The sequence below is a fragment of the Podarcis erhardii genome (assembly GCF_964252035.2).
Source record: "Podarcis erhardii genome assembly, chromosome: Z".
Lineage (NCBI taxonomy): Eukaryota > Metazoa > Chordata > Lepidosauria > Squamata > Lacertidae > Podarcis > Podarcis erhardii.
Genome location: NC_138504.1, coordinates 23,695,777 through 23,719,561, shown reverse-complemented (window position 1 = coordinate 23,719,561; position 23,785 = coordinate 23,695,777). Strand labels below are relative to the sequence as shown.

At 41.6% G+C, this 23,785-nt stretch overlaps 2 long non-coding RNA genes across 2 annotated transcripts in view; one reads left to right on the top strand and one right to left on the bottom strand.

Moving 5' to 3' along the window:
• The window catches only part of LOC309334112, a 200,011-nt gene that overhangs the window by 105,282 nt on the left and 70,944 nt on the right, over positions 1 to 23,785 (top strand). The window lies entirely within an intron of this gene.
• The window catches only part of LOC309334044, an 89,010-nt gene that overhangs the window by 32,923 nt on the left and 32,302 nt on the right, over positions 1 to 23,785 (bottom strand). The gene's annotated exons all lie outside the window — the stretch shown is intronic.

Here is a 23,785-nt window from a genome sequence, read left to right as displayed (position 1 = left end):
GTACCGTACCAATAAGCTGGGGAGGAGTCCATAGATGTTTTTCCCAGGGCACTTGCAGTCTATAACATATATTACATTGCTTGGAGTTTCAGGTGATGTTTTGTGTAATGTAATAGATCTTGCCAGTCACTCGGCTTTCGAAGGTGACAATTTCCCTAAGATAAATATAAGTGATACAATGATTGAATTCACAATAACACAATCAGGATGGATGATAGGTGGTTATAGTTCAGTGCTCACAAGTAAATTGCATAGATCTGGAGACTAGAAAGCAATGAATTGGAGGCTTGCTAGTGGCTTTCCCAACGTGATGTGAATTGGCTACCAAGGGGTATCTTTCTTTAACTGCATGGTGACAGGAGCTGCTGGGTGAATTTCACAGAAAAGAAAATCCAGGCTCAGAGATTAAGGTTATGTATTTCCGTTGCAACAGAAACAATCAAGAGGCTTGTGGCACCTTAAAGGCTAACAAATTTTATTATGGTATGAAATGGAGTCTAGCCCATGAAAGCTTATGCCGTATTAAAAGTTGCTAGTATTTTAAGGTGTCACAAGAGGACTCTGTTTTTGTTGCAGCAAACTAACACTGCTACCTCCTTGGTATCTTAGCTGGCTTTTCTTTCTCCTTTCCCCATTAGATAATAGCTTTTGATCGTTGTATTCATTTTATCCAGATCATCATTTATGTTGATCTCATGGGAGCCAATGGAGAGTGTTGTTTATAACAACAAGAGGAGCAGGAAATGTTTTAATTTCTGAGGCACAATCCAAACCCTCTCTGTGCAGTGAGGAGGGAAGGCTGCTGTAGGGTTGGGTGAAGGTATCTCTCTTCACTGTCCCGCTGGCTTCTGCCAACCACCACTTGTGGAGTGACACTAGCATAAGTGGTGGGAAAGGCCTCTGTCAGAAACCTTGACTAAGCAGCCAGAGTCAACAGCATTGGCTACCAGTCAGCTACTGAGCCGTGTTGTTAGTATACAAAGCCGTGGACAACTCAGGACCAGGTTACCTGAAACTACCTGCCCCTGTATAGACCTATAAGATGATTAGATTATCTGGAGAAATAATATTTAAATAAATAAATACATAAATAAATAAATGTTTGTTCAATAAAGTTTATGTGCCATTTGATTGTCAAAAAAAACCTCAAAGTAGTTTATAATACTCATGGTACCACACCTTGCAGAATCTCACAGGGACCAAAGAATCAACATGTTCTGCCACTACCCCTTTGCACTGTCAAATTCCCTTCCCTCTCCCACATGCATTGCAGCTGCTTCAGAAATCTTGCACATTTTGCCTAGACTTTCCCCGACCCTTATGTTCATGCCCTGTTTTATGTATTTGACTCCTCTTAATTTCTGTTTAACTTGCTTTTACATGCTTTCCCCATGTTATTATTTATTATTCTGTTTATTGCATTTATATCTCACCTTTTTCTCCAATGAACTCAAGGTGGCATATTGTTGTTGTTGTTGTTGTCGTCGTCGTCCCCATCCCCCCCGGTCCTCATCTTATCCTTGCAACAACCCTATGAGGTAGGTTAGGCTAAGAGGCAGTGACTGACCCAATGTTGCCCAGTGAGCTTCAAGGCTGAGTGGGGATTTGGTCAGGTCTTGGTCAGACATGCTAACCACTGGTCCTGCTAGCTAGGGATGACGAGAGTTGTAGTCCAACAACCTCTGGGGACCCAAGGTTGAGAATGGCTGCCACTATAGCACACTGGCTTTTTATACAGCTGTTTTACTGTTTTTTGGTTATGTTTTAGGTTTAATGTTTGAATGATATACCGTTTGTATACCACTTAGAGAGTTTTCCGGCCACTTCCAGGTTGCCACAATGTGTACGGTTGCAGTCACACAGCAATTGGACATGCGTAAATCGATGCTTGCCTGCCTGTAATCCTAGTGTGTCCCCTTCCTCCTCCCTGTTGAGTTCTACAAATCGTAACACTGAGACTAAGGACAACTATGCCACCCCTAACAGTGGTTGTAAGAAGCCAGGCAGGTGGGCAGAATGAGGTTGGTGGAGAAACACCCAGTTTGATCTAATGTATGAACCTCTACTGGTGCATTGGTTCCCCTAGGCTTTGCTGACACTCTGCTCTATGCATGGGCATTTGGAATGGGGTCTGTGGGGCATGCAACTTCGAGCGTGGGGTTAGTGCATTCATTCTGCCACCCGGGGCTGGGCCACCCAATGAGGTAAGGTGAGGAGACTGCCTCAGGCGGCAGGATCCACAGGAGCAGCAGATCCAGCCGCCAAGGAATATATCACCCACTGCTGCTGCCATTGCTGCTGCAGTAGTAACAGCAACAGCTGCGGCACAGTCCTTGTAGGCTGGATCCGCTGCCTCCTTGGCAGCCCGCCTATGGTTTTCCCTACAGCAGCCTCTTCATGAATAGGAGGTGCTGCTGGGCAAGAGTCCCACCCTTCTCCTGATGTAGATCTTTATTCCTCCCTTGTTCATGATGGAAAACTTCACTCACACCTTTTTCCCTGGTCAGGAAGGCATCCTGTGGTTTGCCTCAGGTGGCAAAATGTCTTGGACCAGCCCTGCCCCATACATGCACGTTTAATGTAATTTCTGAATGTGGCCCATATAGCCCAAAATTCTCAATCCTCATTTCAAACTGTAAGCAGTTGTTAAGCACCTGTAACTGCATTTACCCACGTTCCTCCGCTTAGTCCCTTGGCTTCTCCCTTTGCACCAGTGGAGACTGGTGCCCAGTGCGAAGGGAGGGAGACCAACAGGAGGCAGAGCCAATGACAGATGGATGGGGAGGCTGACAACCAATGTCACATGCAATGTCCCATGAAAGGAAGCATACAAATGGGGGTTCTCTGAGACCAGGCTGAGCTTGGTGCAGCAGTGCCCTATTTGCCCCATACAGCAGCCACCACCACTGCTTACCCCAGTTGACTGTTTCAGATTGCAGGTTCCTTGAGAGCAGAGACATTTAATTTCTGCTTGTGTAACCCTGTAGGTGCAATATACACTCATAATTAAGAAACTGTGAGTGTGTTTTCCCCCCTCATGGAATTCTTCGTGCAGCCACGGCTATTGCTCTATAGGCCTTCTGCACCAAGAGAAACAAAGCTCTTTTGTTGGAGCAATCAAGATAAAACATTATGTGTGAACAAATGACTTTGTATTTGTCCTGTGCTAGCATCTAATAACAAAAAACACTAAACTGTATCTTTTAAATAAATTAGTTTAATCTGCGTTGCCTGGGAGTACAAATGAAAATATTGTGCTATTAAAATTAATTTAATATGTCTTGGAGATCATAAACGAAAGTTAAAGACGGAACACACAGAAGTAAGAATTTGCTCAAGAGGGAAAAAAATTGAGTGTTTGCAATAGCCCACTGAGAGAGGAGAGAGGGTCTCTTTCTTCTTTGGAGTTCACTCGTAGCTGAGTAAGATTGTCTTCCATAAACACAGTTTTAACAATGAGTCCGTAAGTGACTGTGGAGGCCAGTTCTAGATTCACACGTCCTTCCACAGTGGGGACATTGGTTTCTGGAAGGTACTTGCATACTTAAATGTAGCAGCATTCATAGTGGCCTCAACATACTGACATGATGTAGTCTGGTGTGCTGCTCTAAAACTTTAATTTCTAGCTACTTTTCTGTTGGGGCTAAGCTTTCAAAGAATGACACTCAGTCTAAAGCACTGCTTTTTTTCTGGGGGGGACGCAGGGGTACGCATACCCCTAAACATTTTGTTAATCTTTGTACTTTTGTCCATTTTCTGTATTTATTTTCCCCAATTTGAACTATGAAATGGTGCTTTTCTAAAGTCAAAATGAGAGTACCCCTAAACATTTTTTAAGGGGGGGGGAGCACTGCTCTAAAGAAATTCAGGGCAAGTGAGGCTTGTTTGCTTCTTTGTTTGTTTTTAAAAAATGAAAGAAACCTTGTACCAGGTTGAACTTTTATTCATTTAATAATTAATTTAATTTAATTTAATCCATTGGTTCATTCTAGTATAGAGTAGGTGGCCATTGAAGCATCACTTGGGAAAGGGAAAGAGAAAACCAGTGCTTTTCTTCTTCTTCTTCTTCTTTTTTTAAATATTTTTTATTAAGGATTTTCTTGTTTTACAGAAGTGTAGTGCCTCGTTTTTTTTTTTTTCTTCTTCTTCTTCTTCCATGTAACATTTTTACAAATCCGTTTCATTTGTTGAGGCATTAGGGGGAGAAGAAAACAGAAAGAAAAAAGAAAGGGGGGGTGGGGAGAGGGAGGATGGATGGGGGTGGGGTCGGGTGGCGGTGTTTCTATTATGTTTAATGTATGTAGAGTTTGGTGTCAGCGTTGCTTGTGTTGTTCACTTGTGTTCCTTTGGTGGTGAGAGAGGTTGGGGTTGGCTTAGGGTGTGATTGTTTGCTTGTGATTGGCTGTGGTGATCTTTGTTTTCGTGTATCTGAAGAAGTGTGCATGCACACGAAAGCTCATACCAAGAACTGACTTAGTTGGTCTTTAAGGTGCTACTGGAAGGAATTTGTTTTGTTTTGTATTCGTGTGTGAGTGAGGTGGGTGGGTGTTTTGGATCAGGTTAGCCATATTGATTTGTATGCTGTTGGTGGATTATTGTCGTTGTCCTGTTGGGCTGTGTATGTGATAAAGGGGAGCCATACCGGGGTGAAGGCGTCTTCTTCTGTTTGTCCCCGTGTCAGTTTCAGTTTATTAGTTAATTTTTCTAGTAGGGACACTGGAGAGACCTGTCAGGAGTAAGCATGGACCAATGGTACCAAATAGTATGGGAAACAGCCCTACTAGTGCTTTTCTTCTAGGGAAAAAAAAGAGTGCCAGCACTCACCGTGAAGGTATTTCAGTAAGTGGCACATTTTTAACCAGTGCTTTTCTTCGGGGGGGGGGGGGTGCCAATACTATGTACCCTTGAGTGCCTCCAGGAAGAAAGAAAAGGCACTGGAGAGAACAAAAAATGTTTTGTCATTAAATGTGCATATGTTTTATGTGTATTGCAATTTAAATAGAAATACATCTCACCAGAGTGGGAAAGATTATGAGCAGGTGATCTGTGAGCCTGCTCAGTCTCCTACCTGTTGATGGGCAACCTCAAGAAGAAGAAGTGTGTATCTGAAGAAGTGTGCATGCACACGAAAGCTCATACCAAGAACTGACTTAGTTGGTCTTTAAGGTGCTACTGGAAGGAATTTGTTTTGTTTTGACTGAGGTACCACTGTATACGCATGGTACCCCAGAATGTAACCCCTGCATAAGTAGGGAGACTCCTGAATTTATCTTTTTATTATCCTGTCTTTCCTCCCAAAAGAACCCAATGCAGTGCACATGCCCATAATAGAACTTCTAAAAACATGGTCCAGTTTTGTCTACTCTGACTGGCAGCAGCTCCACAAGGTCTCAAGCAGACAAATATATTTTTCATCTGTTCCCTAATTATTTTAACAAGAGATGCCAGGGATCGTAACTGAGACCTTCTTGATACAATGCAAAGGGGGACAGATGCAAAAACAGATAGGGCTCCTTCATCTGTAATAGATGAGCAGAAGAGGGAATTTCAACAGGTCTAGTTTTCATGACAAGCTATGTCTGCTATAATTCCCTGCTCTGTTAACTATTAAAGGTGCAGGATCCCTATTCTCTTTTGAATCTCAACACTGCATGAGCCCTGTCACTGAGCTAAAAGGGTGACTAACTAGATCAGTTGTAGGTAACCTTTGTCCTTCCAGCTGTTGCTGAACTACGACTTCCATTGTCCCTGACCATTGGCTATGCTTGCTTGGGATGATCTAAGTTCTGCAGCATCTGGAGGGCCACAGGTTTCCCACACCTGAACTAAACACCTCTAAATCCTAAGATGATGCTATCACAGGTGTATTTCCTCTTTGATGAAACAGACAAATCAACATGTGGAAGGACTTTCCTCTTCTGTTAGTGAGTGAAGGTCAGTCTGATGCAAGATTTCATGCATCCATTTCCCAGAACAATTTTGGAGCTACTCCACACCCTTCCTTGATGTCTGAGTCAATCTGGAATGGTTTGGTTTTAAGTATGGGTATCCCCCAAAGCCTGGAAGCCTCTCTGATTTGAAATAACAGGTATATAAAATTGAATTGATTTCAAATGTCCAGTGGACATTCTCCAAATTAATCCAGTTTAATGGGACTCTTTCAAATCTATACATGATAGATGGAGTCTGCCCATCATGACATGTTATATATAATTTATTTACTATTACCATTAATCCTACTAAGTTTGGTATGCAAGCTATGCGAAATTTCTAAAATGCATATTACTAATTCCTCTCAGCCATTTTAATAGCCCACATAAAATTGGAATTTAAAAAGTCCCCACTCTCTTACTTTCTGTTTCCTCTTAGTGCCAGTAATACACTGTGAATATTAAGCAATTTTCAAATCCTAGCTGCAGCAATCTGGTTATTGAAGTGAAAAATTAGCACTTTAAGGGCCTTCTGAGTTCACAATGAGATGTTTCTTATAACAATCTCCCCACCGTTAAATTGGATTCGCTTTCAAGTTGGTCTTCCTCCAGACTAAATTACCACATGTAATTAGCTTACAGTGAAACTTCCAGTAGTCAAATTAGTCTGTCACTTCACACACATCCTGCATTGCTGGGCAATGAGGTCAGCCGTTCTCCTCATTATATCACAAATAGATTAATATAAATGATAATAAATATCTCATCGATTTTTTCCAAGAAGAGTTGTATAACTTTGCCTAATCTTGAGCATACAGAAGTTTAAAACAAAGCCCCATATCTTTTTTAAAATAAATAAATAATTGAACGTGTTGTGCTAATAAATGTAAATGAAATGTATTAATAAATGTACATTAATAAATGTAATGAAAAATATTTGTAAAGATTAGAGGGAACTTGCATTTTTTTAGGCCTAGAGATCCTTAACTCTCTTTTAATTTTATTTTAAATTTCTTTTTTAAAAAATGCTAATGCAACAAAACAACAGAACAAAATAAAAACAAAACAAAAACATTGCCTGCCTACATTAACAACCCGAACACTCCAACAATCCTTATTTGAATGTATAGATTAATAAAAGCAGTCCAAAGAGGAGTGTAAACAAGACTGGTGATTATAAGCCATGTGTTCGAAAACAGAAAGGGCAGTGACATCTGCAGACCACTGTTGGGTGTTCATCTGTCCAGCTTTTGCAACAGAAGTTTCTTAGCTACCACAGAGGCTTATGGGATTCACTTTTGTTGTACATCTGTTTAATTCCCACACCACAATGATATAATTTCAGGGTGTGTGACATCCACAAATATCTAGGATTCCTCAAATACAAAGTTAATGCAAACAATACTTTCTGACCAGAAATAAGACACCATCACAAGACATGCCCTTGCCACATGCTTCAGTGTTCATGTTCAGTGTTACATTGCCAATAATCTATCTGAACTAACCAAATCCTTCCTATAAAGGCACTGTGGAGTACCTAAAACATCAATTTTTCCTCTATCATTTTTTATTTTAAATCTTTCCATTTTAAATACCAATCAACCACAGTTTTATATAAAATATCACAAGGCAGTAAACAGACTAAAAACACACTATTACAAGAACAAGATCAAACCCATCACCTTTTGTATTTTTCTGTTGTGAACCACCCTGGGATCTTTGGATAAAGGATGGTATACAAATTTAAGAAACAATCAAATAATAATAATAATAATAATAATAATAATAATAATAATAATAATTTAAAAAAATAATAAGAATAAGAATAAGAATAAGAATAAGAATAATAAAATTATTTATACCCCACCCATCTAGCTGGGTTTCCCCAGCCACTCCGGGTGGCTCCCAACAAAAACCTGACTCTTCTTTGTGTGAAATAAGGGTTAAGATACAACCACTATAGAGGGCTTTTTATCTTCTTCTTTTCCTATCTTTTCTCTCTTCTTTGTTTTTATTTAGATTAGTTTGGCTTTTATTGTATTCTGTGTTGAAAACTTTCAATTAAAATTTTATTATAATTGAGGGGAGGGGAGCCACATTAGTACAAGATGGTAGACAAAAAAAAATCTGGTTTGAAAGCCCTGTCTAAATAATAGTTTTTAGAAAATCTATAAAAAACAGTAGAGATGACTCCTACAGAATCTCTGTGGGCAAGGAGTTCCACAGGACAGGGCCTGTCACTCTAAACGCTCAGACCCAGGGGAAAAGCTGGCCAGACTTTAGGGGCACGTGGGACCTCCAAACATGTCCACAACAGAAGACCTCAGCAATTGAGGAAGAACACAGACTGCATCATTTCATAATCCTCTTTCATATTTCCCCTTATTTACTTCCCCTACAAACTACTGCTTGAATTAAGAGCAGCCAAGCTGTGTTTTTGTATAAAGAAGCCCTTTCTTGATGCATTCTTTTTAAAAAAGTATTATGAATTTAAGTAGCTGTCGCCACTGGTCCATCTATTCCAGTATTGTTAACACAGAACAGTAGGGCTATTCTGATTATGTGTCACCATTGTGGCAGCCATGGATGTCCATGTGCCCTTAAAAGGCATTTCCCCATGCCCACAAGGTTGCATTCTCTTGCATCTCCCTCCACCAAAATAAGTCCTTTTTAAGCAAATGGCTTCTTCTTCTTTTTTCCAAGCCTAAGTGTGGTGTTGGAGTGATTCCTTGGGGCAGAATACAGCTTGGGAGGGGACAGTTGTGGTGCACATGTGGTACCCACAACAGTTTCTCTGGTTTGCAAATGTGCCCAACAGGCCCAGAAAGGTTGGTGACCCCTGGTCCACACTTTGAAGTGAACCAGCTTTATTCACACTTCCCAGACTAATACAGGTTGGGACAGTTACCCTTGATTTTTAGCACTTCTACAGATGTGCTGGAATGTTTGAAGTTGCATAGAAAAGTACATATTTTAGGATAAAAATTGTGCAAAGAGTATTTTGTGCAGAATACATTTTGAGAGGCAACTGTTTTGTGTGTTTCTTTGCTGTTGTTTTATGCAAGATCCAGAATGATGCACAAACAGGATGTGAACACACTCACAACTGAGATGAACCAGAAATAGGCACATCCATCTGTTCTTTCTGACCAGAAGGTCTCCAAGATCTAAGGCCTACATGGATTTCAGAGACCTACATGAAGAAGCCAGAGACTAAACTTAGAAGCTCTTGCATGCAAAGTATGTGCTCTGACACTCAGCTATGTTTCCCTTCTTTCTCACTGGATCTGCCACATTTAGATTCTGTGTGGTTCTCATAGCATGCCCTTCGTATGCATTTACTCTAATTACGGTTCTCACCCTTTGAAGAAATATGTTTATTGTCAGGAGAACAGCAATAAAATTAATCACCATTAGACCTTTGATGCCGCTCAGAAAAAATAATTTAAAAACCAAACTTACATAGCAATACCCTTGGATGCTTCACTGTTTCACAGGAAATCTGGATTATTTATCCAGCATTGTTTTAAAGAGCAGATGTTTATTTGCATAAAGCTAAGATTTAGTTAAGGCAATGAAAGGGAAATGTCTTCCCCCACCCCCCATAAAGCTAATATATGGAAGGAAGATTTTTGTAAAGCAATCCAAAAACAATCATATGATTTACACTTTTCCTTTCTTTTACAGCCTGTCTTTTATACTTCCAGAGGTACATATCTTGAATGCATATTCCAATGCAGTTTAGAAAACGGTACTGCATTGCTAGCATGCATCCCTCACCAGTCTTGGTTCACTTCTTCCTTGCCTGGCTAGAATGTGTCCTAGATGGAGGATGGAAAGCAGTGTTTGAATGCGTGTAGAAATTTGTCTACTGTACAAAGGTAATGTTTCCATTGATTGCTGCACCCACTTTTGCTTCTGGCCTTGCACATGGCACTTGGAAGACAAGGCAACCCTAAAATGAAAGCTCAAATTCTTTCCTGCATAAAAAGAGAGGAAATAACATTGCTTGACTTTGTTCACCTATGTCCAACACGCAAATATTAGCTTCTTTTTTCCTCCACCTAGGAAATGGCAAGCACTGCCAAGACTATCATAAAGGTTTCAGTGCAGGCAGTTTTCTCCTCTGACAATTGAAAGCCCCGACCAGCTCATGTTATCGCCTGTCCCTCCAGCCATCCCTGTTGCCATTGCTAGGTATAGTTTCCCACTTGTAATGAGTTTCTCTTCTCCCTCTCACTGCCTCTTACTCATTTTAACCGCTGCAAACTGAGAAGTGAATGAGGTTTTATAACTTTATTGATGTGCATTCAATGAAGATGGGCAATCAAAGAAGTGTATTCCTTGAACTTCATGCTCGACAATATTTGAACATTTTACAAAATGTGGAGCTGTTCCACTTCCCTATACTGTTAGGCAGCGTTTTTGTTGTTATTACAGTATAAACATTTTAATGTTTTTTCAAGAACAAACTAGCAATGGGTTGTAGCCAATGTTAGGCCTACTCAGAGTAGAACCATTGCAATTAATGGACATGACTAAACTAGATTCATTCCTTTCAGTGGGTTTATTAAAGGGCCACTGGTTACACCTAAGCATTTGTTTAAAATGCAAAGGCCAGTTTTCACTGACATATTTTCTCTTCAGAATTGCCAGGGATTAACTGAATTGATAATACACATTTAAAAACCACAATATAAACGTTATGACTGGGCAATGTTTTCGCCGATGTAAGTAATTCCCATATTTTGTTAAACCTTTCTTGATACGTGGAGGCATTTCTACAGTGAAGCCTCTTGAAATTTTGCTGAACGAAAAGCTGATTTATTTACATTGCTTACTTGGAACATTCTGTTTCTCTAAGAAACCCAACAGAACAGAACAGAACAGAACAGAACAGAAGAAGGGCCTGCTGAAGTGGGACAATGGCCCATCTGGTCCAGCATCCTGTTCTCACAGTGGCTGAAGGGAAGCCTCTAAGCTGGATCTGAGTGCAACAGTACTCACTAGCTCGCTCCACTTGCTATTTCCCACAACTGGTTTTCTGTGGCATATTGTGTACAACAGTGGAGACAGAATATGGCAATTATGGCTAGTGGCCACTGATAGCCTTATCCTCCATGAATTTGTCTAATCCTCTTTTAAAGCCAACCAAGGTGGTGGTCTTCATTGCATCTTGTGGCAACAACTTCCATAGTATAACTATGAAGTATCTGAAGACCTTTTTGTCTGTTCTGAATCTTCCAACATTCAGCTTAATTGGCTGCCCCAATGCCTAGAGTCAGGGGCTTTGGCGGGGGGACTTTTCTCTATTCACTTTCTCTCACACCATGCACAATTTTATTCCTCTTGCTCGCCTTCTCTCTAGACTCAAATGCTGTAATCTTTTTTCATAGAGGAGTTGCTCCAACTCCTTGATCATTTTGGTTGCCGTTTTCTGAATCTTTTCCACCTCTACTATATCCGTTTTCTTAAGCAGAACTGTATGCAGAATTCCAAGTGTGATCATACCATAGATTTGAATATTATTTATATACTTATTTACACCCCACCTTTCCCCCTTACAGATAAAAATAAGAACTAAAAATCAGAAAAAACAATCCTTAAAATACAATTAAACATTGATAGAGTTAAAACTATATACATCTATAAAATCTCTTTAAAACATACCAGTTATTACAATAAAAAACAGCATGGTATCAGCACTTTCATTAAAAGAAGTCAGTTACCAAAATTCCTGTTGGAACAAAAAAGTCTTCACCTGCCAGCAGAAGAACAGCAAGGAGGGAGCCAGTCTAACTTCTCTAGGGAGGGTGTTCCAAAGTTGGGGAGCTGCCACTGAGAAGGCCCTCTCCCGTGTCCCCACCAAACATGCCTATGAGGGTGATGGGACCAAGAGATTAGCCTTCCCTGAAGATCTCAAAACCAGGGCAGGTTCGTATAAGGGAATGTGGTATTTTAGATAGCTTGGACCTAAGTTGTGCATAATGGCATTAAGATAGTAAAAAAAAATTATTTTCAATTCCTTTTCTGATGCCCCAAGGTGGAATTTTTGGAGGTCTCCACCTCTTCCAACCTTCCATTGGGAGATCTGTTCATTTATTCGTTCTGTCTGCTTTCTGTTTCTTAATGAGCTCCTGATTTGCAAGAGGACAACTTTTTAAAAAATAATAATCAATGACTGCTAAACTTACTCCAGGATCTATGGCAAGGTACTTCACCAAAAGCTTTCTGAAAGTCTTAAGTACAGTGGGCTTGCAATTTGTGCTCACTTTATTTACATGATCACTGTCTTATACTGGGGAGGGGGAGGGGAGGGTAAATAAATGGAGCCATTCCTCACTCTCCATTTATTTATTTTTTCTCATCCTAGCAGGTCTTCCTGCCACAAAAAGAGCTTTGAACTCTGTGCCTTGCTTACCAAGCTCCTTGGTTTCCTTGGGTTTTCCTTTTGTGTGTGTGGTTTTGGGGGCATTTGGGGTTCAAAATCTGGTTGGGAACAGATTATAGTTTTTCCCATAGAAACCAATGGAAATCGTTGACTCATTATGCAAATGATTTCCTGAGAACGCATCATGTTCTGGTGTGTATGTTGCATTGTATGTTGGTCATACAAATGGGATCCTCCTTAATGGTTGCGCTCGGGCCCCTAAGGCACCCCCGCTGGGAGAGTTGTTGCCAGGCGTGGCCCAAGCCTTAACCGTTAGGCCCCAGGATCGCACCAGGCTGTTTCGGCCAATCGGGGCGGTTGGCACAATTCCTGGGGCCTGTAAAAGTGGCAGCGTGACGTAACTGGGGGCACTTGATTTGCACTGCCAATCACCCGCCCTTCCTCCCTAATTTTAGGCAGTGCTGCTTTGGCCTTGCTTTGGATTGGGTCACCTGCTTTGGAGCAGGGGCTGGGTAGGAATTTTTCCATTTGGCAGATTTGCTGTAGCAACTTGGTTTTTGCCTACCCCCTTAGCAATTGTCACAACTTTGTAAGGTTTGGTGGTTAGGCATTGGCTTATTGAAGTGTATGGGAGGGGAGGTGCAGCCATCACCTGCCTCTCCATGAATAAGGGTATTCCCGTAAAGGAATCTGGGGGTCCTGGATCTGGTCCGAAGTCCACTTGAGGGGCTAGGGCCATGCCAGGACCACAGGAACCCCAGGGTGAGCTCCAGTTGGTCTTCATTGATGTTGCTCCCTCGGTTGGTGTTTACCCTTTCAGACTTCCAGCCAGAGAGGCAGGAGTCAGTTATAGTCTGTTGCCAGTGCCTAAGCCAGCACCGCTCACTTTGCTGTAATCCATAAAGTTGTGGCCTAAATTTTGCCCAATAACTTAAACTAAAATTACGTGTCAGTGTGAAGTTATTTTCAGGGGAAGGCTTGGGGGCCTCGAAATGCAATGAGTAGACCAATGAGTCCTATCCAGTGTAAATTCTACTTATAATAGACTCATTGAAATTAATAAACATGGCTAACATAGGTCCATTAATTTTAATGGCTCTCCTCTGGGTAGAATTTAGTTGTATGCAGCTCACTATCTGTATCTGGTGCGGTGAGAGCTAGCTAGTGTGGTGCAGTGGTCAGAGTGTTGGACTTAGTGACCCACTTAACCATGAAACTCACTGGGTGACCTTGGGTCAGTCATTGTATCTCAGCCTAATGTACCTCACAGGGTTCTTGTGAGGGGGAGATCCATTTAAAAAAAAGTATGCACGCATACCCACAGATATGCATTATTATATAGATACATCATTTGTGGTTTCTCATAACCCACTGTTGACAGTCAAATCTCTGAAAAAGTAGAGTGTTCAGTTCTGTAATCATGTGAATTGTATCTTGTTTCCTGAGTATATAGGAAGAGAGTGATCTTTGTGTTGTTTCTTAGACACCATTGAAGAAAACAGGACTACTGTTTTGATGCTCTATCTATATGCTGCAGACTAACCTTCCTGAAAGGAGTTTTTTTTTAAAAGCACACAGGGATAGAAAACCACAGGTGTAGCAGGTTGAGTGCAAGACTCCTCTTCTGCGTTTGTTTTTAAAGTAGGTTAGTCCCAATGAGAGTATGCTTATTTAAGCTCAGGCATCATGTTTTGACTTGTTTGTGGCTTGCAACCTGAGCCTTCTTTTTTATCTTCTTTTCTATAAAGATGTAATTAAGGATGGGGTTTTCTTCAATAGTTCAAATATACACATACACATAACCATGGTGTGATTCTCATCAAAAAGCACTGCTTCATTGGGGAGCAGTTCCTCTGCAAATGTTTATTTTTAAAAAAGATATTTGTGATTTTCAATTATATACATTTCAATAGTCATTTTAATATTTCAAAACTCGACCTATTTCCTACATTTACAGTTGTTCCTTAAATTTATATTTATCATTTCCTGCATATTCTAAATTAACTTAACTCATTCTTTTATTCATCTATTTTAATTATTTACTCTTATGAAACTGCAGGTTTTTACAATAATCCTGCCAATATCTTAATCTTTTGTTTTTTGTTTCGTTTTTAATGTTTTTACTGTATTTATATTCAGTGTTAGCCGCCCTGAGCCCAGCCTTGGCTGGGGAGGGCAGGGTATTAATAAAAAATAATTATTATTATTAATCTGTTTATAGTTTGTTTGTAAAGACTCAGTAAACCATTTCCATTCCTTTTTAAAAAAATAATATTTATTGAAATTTCCGAGAAAAAAGAAAAAAGAAAAGAAAAAAGAAATTACATAGTCCAAAAAAAGAAAAAAGCACAAAATACAGAAAGATTTGAACAGTTTGTTGCCTTGAGTTCTTATTTTTCTGGTAAGTTTTGCCATTTCTGCATAATCCATGAGTTTTTGTATCCAATCTTCTTTAGTCAGGACCTCTTTCCATTTTGGGGCAAATAACATTCTTGCCGCTGTTGTTGCTTACATGAATAAATATCTATACTGTTTAGGTAGTTCTACCCCTATGATTCCCAGAAAGAAAGCTTCTGGTTTGTTTGTTTGTTTGTTTGTTTGCTTGCTTGCTTGCTTTACAAATGTTACTTTAAACATCTTTTTCAATTCATTATATATCATTTCCCAGTAAGCTTTAACCTTACTGCAAGACCACCACATATGATAAAAAATACCTTCTTTCTCTTTGCATTTCCATCTCTTATAATACTTTCAGGATTGACTCTGTTGGTTCTTCTACAGATATCACCACGTTGTCTGTAAATGCTTTTAATTTATATTGTCTCTGTCCCACTCTGATACCTTTAATTTCTTGATTACATCTTATTATTTGCACCAATACTTCTAAAACTAATATAAACAACAAGGGTGGCAACAGACAACAGGTGTCTCATTCCTTTAGTTACCGTATTTTTCGCCCCATAGGACGCACTTTTTCCCCTCCAAAAATGAAGGGGAAATGTGTGTGCGTCCTATGGGGCGAATGCAGGCTTTCGCTGAAGCCTGGAGAGCGAGAGGCATCGGTGCACACCAACCCCTCTTGCTCTCCAGGCTTCAGGAAGCTATCCACAAGCCTTGCAAGCCTGGCGGGAGGTCTCCCCGTGCTTCGGAGGGCTCCCCGTGCTTCGGGCGAGCGTCCGCAAGCGTTGCGCGCCCGGTGGGAGGTCCCGCCGGGCGCGCGAGGCTTGGGGCGGCAGCCTGCAGCCTGAAGCACGTGGAGCCCTCCGGAGGGTGCCCCGTGCTTCGGGCAGGTGCGCGCAAGGCTTGGGGCGGCAGCCGCGGCTGGGGGGGGAATAATTTTTTTTTATTTATTCCCCCCCCAAAAAAACACAAACTCCGGGGACAGCTGGGAGGCGCAGCGCGTCTTCCCGCTGTCCCCGGACCTGGTCTGAAGGCGGGCGGCGGGGAGAAGAGCGCTTCTCCCCGCTGCCGGCCCCACAAGCGCCTGGGGGGGAAATAATTTTTTTTCCCTTTATTTCCCCCCAAAAAAACTTGGTGCGTCCTATGGGCCAGTGCGTCCTATGGGGCGAAAAATACGGTATTTTGCAATTCTCAGTCAGGACATTATTTACTATCAATTTGGCTGACTGCTCAGTATATACAATGGTACCTCAGGTTCAGTACTTAATTCGTTCCGGAGGTCCGTACTTAACCTGAAACTGTTCTTAACCTATAGCACCAGTTTAGCTAATGGGGCCTCCTGCTGCTGCCGCACCACTGGAGCCCGATTTCTGTTCTCATTCTGAAGCAAAGTTCTTAACCTGAAGCACTATTTCTGGGTTAGCGGAGCCTTTAACCTGAAGCGTATGTAACCTGAGGTACCACTGTCAAAACAAAATAAAAAAATTCCTTCCAGTAGCACCTTAAAGACCAACTAAGTTAGTTCTTGGTATGAGCTTTCGTGTGCATGCACACTTCTTCAGATACACTGAAACAGAAGTTTCCAGACCCTTCTATATAGTGAGAAGGTGGGGAGGGGTATTACTCAGAAGGGTGGTGGGAATGGGTGATTGGCAGATAGCTGTGATGAGCCTGTTGACGACTCTTAACGACTGCAATAGGTCTTATAGGAAAAAGCAAGGGGTGAGAAGGTGAAAAATGGCTTTGTCATGTATAATGAGATAAAAATCCACTGAGGTACCACTGTATTGCCCGGACTCCTTTTATAAAAGTGTCTCCACAGCTCATTTATTCTAAAACTTTAAACATAAAATCCCAGGAGACGTTGTCAAATGCTTTCTCTGCATCTAAATTCTTTTTAAGCTGCTTGTTTTTCATTCCTCATTCTATTCTATTACAGTCATACCTCAGGATACAGACGCTTCAGGTTGCTTTTTTCAGGTTACGGACGCGCCAAAACCCGGAAGTACCGGAACAGGTTACTCCCAGGTTTCGGCAGCCGCGCATGGGCAGAAGTGCTAAATCGCGCTTTGCCCATGCGCAGAAGCACTGCTGCGGGTTATGAACGCTGTGGGTTGCGAACGTGCATCCCGCACGGATCACATTCACAACCCGAGCGTCCATTGTATATCAGTTATATTCCTAATATTGTCTTTCATTTGTCTTCTTGGCAGGAATCCAGCCTTGTCATAGGGAATTACCTCTTTTTGTACCATTTTCAGCCTATTTGCTAATATATCTGCAAAAAGTTTGTAATCGTCATTCAACAAAGATATAGGTCAATAATTTTTGAGCTGCTCAGGGTCTCTATTTTGTTTAGGAATTGGAGTTATATAAGCATTCTTCCAAGATTCTGGGAGCACACCTGTATTTAAAATCATATTCATAATGTCCTTTAATGGTTGTATTAGGTAATCTTGTAACTTCTTATTATATATTGCTGAGAGTCCATCAGGTCCAGGTGCCTTTGCAAGTTTTTCCTGTGAGATTGCTTGCTGTAATTCCACCATTGTCACAGGTCCATTCAAGATGGTCAGTTTGTCTTTTGATATTATAGATATTCCACTGTCCTCTAGATATTTTTGTATTTCTTCTATATTACCCATTTAGCTTGATATAATTCTGTATAGAAACTCACAAATTGATCTCTTATTTCTTCAGGGTTTTCCACAACTCTGCTTCCTATATTAATTTTATTTATACAGGATTTTTCATGTCTTTTCTTTATTTGCCACTTTAAATAAATAAATAAAATAAAGTTCCTCTGCAAATGTTGATATGTATTTTTAGGTTTTTTTATTACTGTTACAAAATCTGTAACAAAACAATTGCTATCATTTCTTTGTGCATACTGTACATAAATCATAAAACTTGAGAAGACAGAAAAAAATGGATCACTAGGGTGCTAAATACAAAACATATTACTTTACAGTACATAATAACGAACTGATTACAATAAACCAGTTCAATGAATTCTTCAATAAATCATCTTGGAAAACAATTGCCTGTTTATCTACGCCATACTGCAGTATATGTTGTAGGCGTTTCTTGTTCATGTATTGTTTGTTTCATATGTATATTTAATAAAATCATACCATACAGTATAAAAATTATCTTGGTTTTTCTGTCCCCTTACCACCTTACCACATGTTTTATTGCAGTTGGGGCAGATGAAGGTGTACCCTGGCATTTCTTCTCTCTATGCTTCTCCCAGCAGTCATTCCTCCTCTGGTCACTGTTATGGATACATGACCTGTCTGTCTGTCTCCAAGCATTTTGATCATCTGCAAGGGATTCCCACACAGTGGGGTTAATGTTACCAGCCTTCATGTCATGTCTGCAGACATCTTTGTAACACAGAGTTGGTCTTCCAATTGCCCTGGTGCCTGAAGCCTGCTGTCCATAGAGCACATCCTTGGGGATCCTGCCACCTTCCATTCTCTGTACATGACCAAGCCAGTATAGATGTTGCTTAGACAGAAGTGTGAACCTGTTGGGAATGTGGGCTTGGGAAAGCATATCTTTGTTTGAGACTCCACCCTGCATGTGATGCCCAAAATTTTCCTGATGAAGTGCATATAGAAGGCATTGAGGCCTCACTCTTGATGGTTATAAGTTGTCCAGAAATCACTTCCACAAAGTAGACTTTCATCTTGGTATTGGTTTTTCTTCCATACCCTTTTGGAGAGGTGAGCCATTGCCATAGCTGCCTTGCCAATACACTTATCTACCTCAGTGTCGATAGAAAGGTGGTGCCCAGGTAGAACTATTGTCTACCACCTCAATCTTGTGGTCACCAATGCTGATGTGTGGAGTGCTGGGGATGTCCTGACCAAGGATGTTGGTTTTTGCCAGGCTGATGGTGAGGCCAAACTCCAAGCAGGTTTGGGCAAAACAGTTGATGAGCTCTCTCAGTGTGGGTTGTCAAGGCTACGTTATCTGCAAACAACATCTCTTGGAAAAGGACCTACCACACTTTTGTCTTGGTGTGAACAAACTTCCGCCATTCCTTCTCACACTGTCTTCAGTTGACTTGAAGACACAGGAGAGAAACAGGGAGAAGAATATGCCAAAGACAGCTAGAGTGAGAGCTCTAGCTTTCATATTGCCCATACTGCTCTGTATAGGGAAGGTGCCTGAGGATGAACCATTGTACTGGATAGTGCTGCGTATGTTCTTGTGGAAGGATTACCCTATTATGATACATATTATGATACATTCTTTTCTAAAAGAAAATATTTAGGCATACTCTCATTTTCACTCAAGAAAACCACCATTTTATAGTTCAAATCGGGGAAAATAAATACAGTAAATGGACAAAAGTACAAAGATTCACAAAATATTTAGGGGTATGCTTACCCCTGCATCCCCCCAGAAAAAAGCACTGTATAAGGGGTATTATATATTAGAGAACTGTTTTATCTATTGTATAAAAATGGTGGCTCATTTGTGTGGACAGGTGGAGTCCCCCCAACCCCAGGCGACCCCCTAGTGGAATAATGACTCAAGACAATGCTATGGGATTAAAATTGGCCACAGCTTTATTAAGTTTCAGATGTATGGAGACCTTGGCTCAGGCATTGGGCGTTTATCCTTCCCAGTCCCCAACTGGGGATCTGGGAGACATCAGGGTTATCCAGAATGTGTGGGTATTGGGCTGGCTCTGGAGAACATATGTTCAAGCAGAGATCCCGTCCCCCGTTTCACTGCCATCACAGGGGAGAGCAATGACAACCTCTAGGCGTACGGCCAATGCCTCACCTCAATACCCCTTTAACGGGGAACCCTGGGATCACTGCCGCAAGGGGGGTCACCGCTTCACGCACCCCCCCCCCATTTAGGAAGATAGACTAAAGGATTCCGCCCAAGGCCTGAAACCGCCAAAGTTGTGACGTTTTGCTACAGGAAAGGCAAAACCTGCCAATGCAGAAAAATTACTTTCCAGCCCTTCAACAGCAATGACGTAGCAGTGCCCGCGTACCTGTGGAGAAAATGTTAACCTGCAAAAGAAGGCTTAACTGAGGGGGGCAGGGTGGGAGAAGCTCTGGAGCCAACTGATGCTTCGCAGGTAAGATTCACCTTCTGTTGTGTGGGCAGGGCGGTCCCTTCCCCTACCTGGCCGTTCCCCTGGCAACACCTCCCCAGCCGGGATTGGGTGATTGGCTGAGGTAGGCAGAGACCTCCAGGTATCCAGCCTGGGGAGGGCAAAGCCAACCCGAACTACTGGGAGCCGCACTGGGATCCGGGGGGCTGTGCGTGACCACACAAATGGCATCCCCCATTTGATGTGGGGAGTGGTCATTACTAACAGACAAGTGGTTGGTCATTGATCAGAAGTAGAGGTAAGGAAGATAATTGATTTCACCTTTAAATATGAACCAACATCTCACCTCCAAAGCAAGGTGAACTGGAATGCAGCTTTCTATCCTTCAAGATTTGGATTTCTCTGAATTTTGCAGTGCTGTTCTCCAACTTAAAATAAAAAGTGTGTATTGGGAAAGTTTGCATCAAAACACATACTTCAGTTAATACACATATACACATAAAACATTGTGGAAAAAGTATATTAGGGGAAATATGAACTAAAATGCTAGAAAACGTTTGTGAGGAGCTTGGCGGGGGGGGGGGGGCAGAAGGATCACAAAATAAGTTTTGCATATCTCAAGTTCTAGCTACTGCACTGGATAGTTAAGATTCATCAATCATTCTCACTGACGCATGTTGACATTGAGGTGACTTTAGATTTCACCCTGTCATCCAATATTTAGTAAAATGACGCTTCACAAAGGATGAAAGAATACAACACAAAGTAGAAGAACCATTAAGATAAATAATATCCAAATCTGTTTTAATAATAAAATATAACCCAGCTGCTTAATTTCCATAATAAATATGCGTTGACTTTAATTGCTTTGAAAGACATATAGTTATTGCTTTAGGGCTGTTTGCTTTTTGGGAGGGAGGGTCTCAATACAATATCCAGCCATCTGTTAAGAAATAAATTCCTCCCAAGCTGTGAAATGCTTTAATTACTAGTTATGTCACCAAGTGTGTTTGCTTAAAAATGTGTGTGTGTGCGTGTGTACACACACTCACACACACATACCCAGTCATCTGGTAGCAGCAGAAATGGCCCATGAATGGCTTCTTTTATGGGTTATGAGCCCAAGTCAGTGAGGAATCATTTGCTTAGGAAATTGTCGTTGCAATGGAGCTATGACAAAGTGGCCTTACTGACACAGGGATACAGGAGACTGCTTTATAGCAAGTCAGACCATTGGTAACCCTAGCTCAGCTTTGTATGTGGCACAGTTGCGGATCTTCCAACCCACAGGCCAAACATGGCCCTCCAGACCTCCCCATTTGGCTCATGGCACCATATGGGCAAGCTACACCCATTCCCTAAAGATGGCACCAGGGGTTGGGCAGGTAAGGAAGAGGCTTCAAGGGCGGCATTGGTGGCAAAAAGTGAGCTCCCGGTTGCCCCTTTGATGGAGTTGCTTCCACCACCCATCAGCTGGGGGAGGGAAGCAGTTTCCAGAAGCAGGAAGCAGTTTCCATTTATTGGAAGCCACTTCTGCCTCCCAACGCTGCTCCTCAAACCTCTGGAAACCAGAGTTTCAAGGAATAGTGTTGGGCTGTTTGAAAGTCCATTTGAAAGCCGCCCCTACCAAGAAAAGGTTTTCCTCTTGACCAAGATTTGGTTCCTTGCAGGCCTCTAGGTAATAAAGAAATTGGTTCCTTGTGAGAACCCAGCTCTTACTGATGAGATAATATGCTGAGAGCATCTGCATTATCTGACATGTGAAAGCCTTTTTACGTAAAATAGCTTTCCCTCACACTACTGAAACTGGTTTCCCCCCTCTTTTTTGTACTCAGCTGGTGTATTTTAAAATTGCTTTAATGATACCATCCACACTTTAGGGCTTAATCAGCAAGCAGTACAAAGATTTATATTTAGTGGGTTCCTTGCATCCCTCCTCCTCCCCATAACACACACACAGTGCAGATTCAAGCCTGAGCACCTTTCGGGAGCTTTGTTAAGACCTTAAAAGCTGGCGTTTGGCATTAGAATTGGGAACAGGTTACTTAGGAAACAGTGCCGACAGTTCACTGAGTTAGATGAACTATTATTCCATTTGGCTGGGTTTGGCTTTGATACCCTCAAGAGTATTCAGAATGCAGAGAAATCTAAATCTAAATAGCAATCAACCAATTGTGTATTTTTGTATTTGAGTATTTTTAGGTACATTCCATATGACATTCAAATGTAATTTGCAGAGGTCGCTATATTTTGTTACTGCTGAAAAGCATTCAACTATCTAATAATAATCAGGGCTATTTTTGTGATGCTACTCACCAGAACCTCGGGGGTTTTTTGCTGCTCATGGCAGCCATTTTCTGCTGGCCCCCCTGCCACTTTTGTCAATGAAGGAATACTGACACCTCATTTTCTACAAAAACTGGTGCCAGGTGACCGTCTTTGGAGGGGGAGTGCTGTGTCACATATTGGAGGGGGGACCCCATTCATGTGCTCCTATCCACGCAACATCTCCTGCTTAAGTGCCAACAACAGTAAAGTAAAGTAAGAATTTCGTATGGACTAAACTGCAGTGATGTCCAAACTTTTTTCAAAGAGGGCCAGATTTGATGAAGTGAAGGGCCGTGAAGGTCAACCACAGATGCCACAGGTTGAAATTCTTTAGTTTTTTTAAAGGATTTTACCCCAGGAAATAAACTGCCACAGGGGCTGGATTAAACCGACTGGCAGGCCAGATTAGGCCCCTGAAATGGACTTTGGACATGCCTGGACTGAAGTGACAAGACCCTCAAACCTAGGTTTGCTTTTTACAGTGGACTAACCTGATTCAACAGCTTTAGATTTGTTTGTGTGTCAAGGTTCCCAAGCCGCCCCAAAATTAACTCGCACTTCACAGAGAATTTTTGTTTAAGGTTTCTGGCGTAATTTTGGCCACAACTTTATTTAAATACACAAATGTGAGTGGTTGCTTAGGCATTGGTTATGACTATCTGTCCCCGCCCAGGGACAGAACTGACTTCTGGATTCCAGTGGAAGCCAGTCAGGGAAAACAATATTGGGGAGAAATGAAGCTGGGCAACAGACCCTCACCTCTCCCCACATGCTCCCAGGGGCTTGCACGGCCCAAGCCCGATGCCAGGGATTTGACGAAAGCATGGCAAGCCCCTGGATTCCTTTAACGGAATTCCCTTGCAGCACCAGCATTGGAGGGGTAGGCACTTACCCCTCCACCAACCAATTTTTTAACCAATGCCTAACCGCAAACCTTACAAGTTGTGATGATTTGCTACGCAGTAGGCAAAAACCAAATGGCACCAACCAATCAGCCAAATGGACAAAATTCCTACCAGGCCCCTGCTTCAAAAGCAGGCAACCCCATGACAGGCATAGCAAGGTCAAAGTGAAAACCCCCAGTTCAGGGAGAGTGGGCGGGTGATCCGGTGCATGCAGCAAAAGAGGACGCCCAAAGCTGGTGTCCTGTATTTAAAACCTTTGTGCCCCACCCCCAGATTGGCAACATATCCCCAGAAACTCAGTTGCCCAATGACTGCCTGTGGCCATCCATTAGGGATGAACACACTTTGCGGGTCAGAACACAGGTAGCACTTCTCTCAATCTTACAATACAGTTTTGGTGCAAAAAAAAAGTGTGCACATAAGTAAGTTTTTTTAAAGGTGATCAGAATGCATATTTTATAGGAAAATACATTGGGAATTATGTACTTTATAAAATGTACAAGCAAAAATGTGTACAATTTAAATACAGACTTTTCATTAGAATTTTTTTAAAGATAAAAGTCTGCATAAAACAGATTTTTATCTTTTATGATTGAGCACCTATGATTGAGTATCTTTCAAAATGAAACAATATTCAGTTAGGCTACTTAGTCCATCCTTGACCGGAAATGGATTGCCATAAATATGTAATTCCTCTAATCTTTAGATCTTTTGGATGAAAGGGCAGTTCCACACCATACATTCAAAG